We start from the raw sequence: 6,000 nt of genomic DNA, 5'->3' as shown, positions 1-6,000 counted from the left end.
TGCTGCATTTTATAATTATGAAATTTGGCAAATGGACGTCAAAACTGCATTCCTTAATGGATTTCTTAAAGAAGAGTTGTATATGATGCAACCAGAAGGTTTGTCTATCCTAAAGGTGCTAACAAAGTGTGCAAGCTCCAGTGATCCATCTATGGACTGATGCAAGCATCTCAGAGTTGGAATATACGCTTTGATGAGGTGATCAAAGCATATGGTTTTATACAGACTTATGGAGAAGCCTGTATTTACAAGAAAGTGAGCGGGAGCTCTGTAGCATTTCTAATATTATATGTGGATGACATATTGTTGATTGGAAATGATATAGAATTTCTGGATAGCACAAAAGGATACTCTAATAAGAATTTTTCAATGAAAGACCTCAGTGAAGTTGCTTACATATTAGGCATCAAGATCTATAGAGATAGATCAAGACGATTGATAAGATTTTCAATGAGTACATACCTTGACAAGATTTTGAAGGAGTTCAAAATGGATCAGTCAAAGAAGGAGTTCTAGCATGTATTGTAAGGTGTGAAGTTGAGTAAGAATTAAAACCCGACCAAGGTAGAAGATAGAGAAAGAATGAAAGTCATTCCCTATGCCTCGGGCATAGGTTCTATAAAGTATGCCATGTTGTGTACCAGACCTACACTACTAGGGAAAAGCCTAGCAGTAGCGCGGGTTTTGTGTGTATCAGTAGCGTGGGCGCCCGCGCTATTGATACGGCGCCACAGCTAACTTGTAGCAGTAGCGCGTGTTGACACTCGCTACTGCTATACATGGTTAGCTGTAGCGTGCGTTGCAGTACAACGCTACTACTAATTATCTGTAGCGGGTCTTATACCCCGCGCTACTACTATTACTTTCAAAAGCAAAAAAAATCTTTATCGCGTGCGTGTTGTCAATGGCAGCAGTTGTTCGATCCAGCGATGGTTGGGGTCGCCGGAGGCAAGAACGAGCAGCGGCAGACCAGATCCGGCGGTGGCTGTTGGAGGAGGGCCTGTTTCCATGGAAGAGCAAGGCAGCGGCGTGGGGCTCCTCTTCCTGACCATGCCAGATATGGTCGTCCATGGCGACTACCTGCACGAGCATGGACATGGTATTGTGAGTCAAACCAGAGTGAGAGAGAGAGAGAAAAAGAAAACCGAGGGAGAGAGAAAGGAGATGGAGGGAGTAGCGGGGCTGGTCAACGGTGGTTAGGTCTCCAGCGTGGTGGCGCGAGGCAGCGGCCTCCTAGACATCGGTGGAAGACCGGCGAGCTCCTAGATGCCGGTGGCGCGAGGCGGTGCCCTCTTTCGGTTCCATGGAGGAGGAGGGGCGCATGGGCAAGAGGTCAATGTGAGAACGTATGGAGAGAGAGAGGAGGGAGTGGCGGAAGAGAGGAGGGATTTGGGGGAGGGGGAGGACGGGTGGGGAAAAGATGGTGGGTGCGGATTAGCAGTAGCGCGGTACGTAAAACGCGCTGCTGCTAAGAAAGTAGCAGCAGCGCGCTTTCGGTACAAGCGCTACTGCTAATCGGGACCAAAAGTGTGCCCGATTTGAAAATTAGCATCAGCGACCTTAGAAAAACCGCGCTACTGCTACAGCTATAGCAGGAGCGCGGCTCGCGGCACCGCGCTGCTGCTAAATGGAGTTGGGTGGGCACTGTCGGTCGATATTTGTAGCAGCGCGGGTTACGCCGAGCGTGCTACTGCTAAGAACTTCTCAGTAGCGGGTTTTCCACACCCGTGCTACTGCTAATTAGCAGCAGCGCTCCTTTTTGAGCCGCGCTGCTGCTAAGATTCTATGTATAGGGTTTTCCCTAGTAGTGCTATTGTGTACCTTGCCATGAGTTTGGCAAGGGGGTACAATGGTGATGTAGGATTAGGTCACTGGACAACGGTCAAAACTATCCTTAGGACTAAGGAAATGTTTCTCAGTGATGGAGGTCATAAAGAGTTTGTCGTAAAGGGTTACGTCGATGCAAGCTTTGACGCCAATCCAGATGACTCTAAGTCTCAATCTGGATATACATATTGAAAGTGGGAGAAATTAGCTAGAGTAGCTCCATGCAGAGCATTGTAGACATAGAAATTTGGAAATATACATACGGATCTGAATGTGGCAGACCCGTTGACTAAACTTCTCTCACAAGTAAAACATGATCACACCTCAGTACTCTTCGGGTGCTAATCATATGGTGATGTGAACTAGATTACTGACTCTAGTAAACTCTTTGGGTGTTGGTCACTGATACAACCATTTTGCATCATGCTTTTATATCGATATTTATTGCATTATGGGCTGTTATTACACATTATGTCACAATACTTATGCCTATTATCTCTTATTTTACAAGGTTTACATGAAGAGGGGGAATGCCGGCAGCTGGAATTCTGGGCTGGAAAAGGAGAAAATATTAGAGACCTATTCTGCACAACTCCAAAAGTCCTAAAACTTTACGGGAGCACGTTTCAGATATATAAAAAATATTGGGAAAAGGAAGTACCAGACGGGGGCCACCCACCATCCACGAGGGTGGGGGCGCGCCCTACCCCCTGGGCGCGCCCCCTGCCTCGTTGGCCCCCTGGCAGGCCTCCGGTGCCCATCTTTTGCTGTATGAGGTATTTTTCCCTAGAAAAAATCATAAGCAAGCTTACGGGATGAAACTCTGCCGCCACGAGGCGGAACCTTGGGGGAACCAATCTAGGGCTCTGGCAGAGCTGTTCTGCTGGGGAATCCATCGTCATCACCATCGATCCTCTCACCGGGAGGGGGTCAATCTCCATCAACATCTTCACCAGCACCATCTCATCTCAAACCCTAGTTCATCTCTTGTATCCAATCTTTGTCTCAAAACCTCAGATTGGTAACTGTGGGTTGCTAGTAGTGTTGATTACTCCTTGTAGTTGATGCTAGTTGGTTTATTCGATGGAAGATCATATGTTCAGATCCTTTATGCATATTAATACCCCTCTGATTATGAACATGAATATGATTTGTGAGTAGTTACGTTTGTTCCTGAGGACATAGGAGAAGTCTTGCTATAAGTAGTCATGTGAATTTGGTATTTGATCGATATTTTGATGAGTTGTATGTTGTCTCTCCACTAGTGGTCTCATGTGAACATCGACTACATGACACTTCACCATATTTGGGCCTAGAGGAAGGCATTTGGAAGTAATAAGTAGATGATGGGTTGCTAGAGTGACAGAAGCTTAAACCCTAGTTTATGAGTTGCTTCGTAAGGGGCTGATTTGGATCCATACGTTTCATGTTATGGTTAGGTTTACCTTAATACTTCTTTTGTAGTTGTGGACGCTTGCAAGAGGGGTTAATCATAAGTGGGATGATTGTCCAAGGAAGGGCAGTTCTCAAGCACCGGTCCACCCACATATCAAATTCTCAAAGTACCGAATGCGAATCATATGAACGTGATGAAAACTAGCTTGACGATAATTCACATGTGTCCTCGGGAGCGTTTTCCTTTATATAAGAGTTTGTCCAGGCTTCTCCTTTGCTAAAAAGTATTGGGCCATCTTGCTGCACCTTATTTACTTTTATTACTTGTTACCAGTTACAAATTACCTTACCACAAAACTATCTGTTACCGATAATTTCAGTGCTTGCAGAGAATACCTTACTGAAAACTGATTATCATTTCCTTCTGCTCCTCGTTGGGTTCGACACTCTTACTTATCGAAAGGACTACAATAGATCCCCTATACTTGTGGGTCATCAAGACTCTTTTCTGGCGCCGTTGCCGGGGAGTGAAGCGCCTTTGGTAGGTGGAATTTGGTAAGGAAAAGTTTATATAGTGTGCTGAAATTTACTGTCAGTTGTTACTATGGAACATAATCCTTTAAGGGGCTTGTTTGGGGTATATTCACCCCGACCAGTAGAGCAAAGAGTTGCTCCTCAACCTAATGAACCTACTAAAAATTTTTACTTTGAAATTCCTTCGGGTATGATAGAGAAACTGCTAGCTAATCCTTTCACAGGTGATGGAACATTACATCCCGATTTGCACCTAATCTATGTGGATGAAGTTTCTGAATTATTTAAGCTTGCAGGTATGCTTGAGGATGTTATCAATAATAAGGTATTCCCTTTATCTTTGAAGGGAAAGGCATTGACATGGTTTAGGCTATGTGATGATATGGGATCATGGAACGACAACCGATTGAAATTAGAATTTTATCAAAAGTTTTATCCTATGCATCTTGTTCATCATGATCATAATTATATATATAATGTTTGGCCTCGCGAAGGAGAAAGCATCACTCAAGCTTGGGGAGGCTTGAGTCAATGTTATATTCATGACCCAATCATGAGCTCTCAAGAGAGATTATTATTCAAAAAAATTATGCTCGACTTTCTCTCGATAATCGCTCCATGATCGATACTTCTTGTATTGGCTCTTTTATGATGAAGACTATTGAATTCAAATGGGATTTATTGGAAAGAATTAAACGCAACTCTAAAGATTGGGATCTCGACGAAGGTAAGGAGTCAGGTATAATACCTGAGTTTGATTGTGTTAAATCTTTTATGGATACCGATGCTTTCCGTGAATTTAGCAAAAAATATGGACTTGACTCTAAGATAGTAGCTTCTTTCTTTGAATCCTTTGCTACTCATGTTGATCTCCCTAAGGAGAAGTGGTTTAAATATAATCCTCTCGTTGAAGTAAAAGTAGTTGCACCTATTAAAGTTGAAGAAAAGACTATCACTTATAATGATTATGTTGTTCCTACTGCTTATATTGAGAAACCACCTTTCCCTGTTAGAATAAAGGATCATGCTAAAGCTTCAACTGTGGTTCGTAAGAGTAATACTAGAACACCTCTACCCTCTGAGAAAATTAAAGTTGAACCTAGTATTGCTATGGTTAAAGATCTCTTGGCCGATAATATTGATGGGCATGTTATTTACTTCTGTAATGAAGCTGCTAGAATTTCTAGACCTGACATTAAAAATAAACATAGACCTGTTGTAGGCATGCCTGTTATTTCTGTTAAAATAGGAGATCATTGCTATCATGGCTTATGTGATATGGGTGCTAGTGCAAGTGCAATACCTCCTTCCTTATATAAAGAAATTATGCATGATAATGCACCTGCTGAGATAGAGGAAATTGATGCTACAATTAAGCTTGCCAATAGAGACACTATTTCACCAGTTGGGATTGTTAGAGATGTTGAAGTCTTGTGTGGGAAAGTTAAATATCCTGCTGATTTTCTTGTTCTTGGTTCCCCACAAGATAACTTTTTTCCCATTATATTTGGTAGACCCTTCTTGAATACTGTTAATGCTAGGATAGATTGCAAAAAGGATGTTGTTACTATTGGTTTGGGGGATATGTCTCGTGAGTTTAATTTTGCTAAATTTCATAGACAACCCCATGAGAAATAATTTCCTAGTAAAGATGAAATTATTGGTCTTGCTTCTATTGTCGTGCCTCCTAATGATCCTTTAGAACAATATTTGCTCGACCATGAAAATGATATGTTTGTGGATGAAAGAAGGGAAATAGATGGAGTATTCTTTAAACAGGGACCTATTTTGAAACACAACTTGCCTGTTGAAATCCTAGGGGATCCTCCTCCACCCAAGGGTGATCCTGCGTTTGAGCTTAACCATTTACCTGATACACTTAAATATGCTTATCTTGGTGAGAAAGAGATATATCCTGTTATTATTAGTGCTAACCTTTCAGAGCATGAAGAAAAGAAATTATTGAAAACTCTGAAGAAGCACCATGCTGCTATTGTATATACTCTTGATGATCTTAAGGTCATTAGCCCCACTCTATGCTAGCACAAAATAAAATTATAGAAAGACGCGAAACCGGATGTTGATCACCAATGATGGTTAAATCCTAAGATGAAAGAGTTGGTACAAAAAGAAATACTAAAGCTTCTGGAGGCAGGTATAATTTATCATGTTGTTGATAGTCAGTGGGTAAGTCCTGTCCATTGTGTCCCTAAGAAGGGAGGTATTACTGTTGTTCCTAATGAT

Source organism: Triticum urartu, chromosome 6 (assembly GCF_003073215.2).
Source record: "Triticum urartu cultivar G1812 chromosome 6, Tu2.1, whole genome shotgun sequence".
Lineage (NCBI taxonomy): Eukaryota > Viridiplantae > Streptophyta > Magnoliopsida > Poales > Poaceae > Triticum > Triticum urartu.
Note: the sequence above shows the minus strand (reverse complement) of the source record.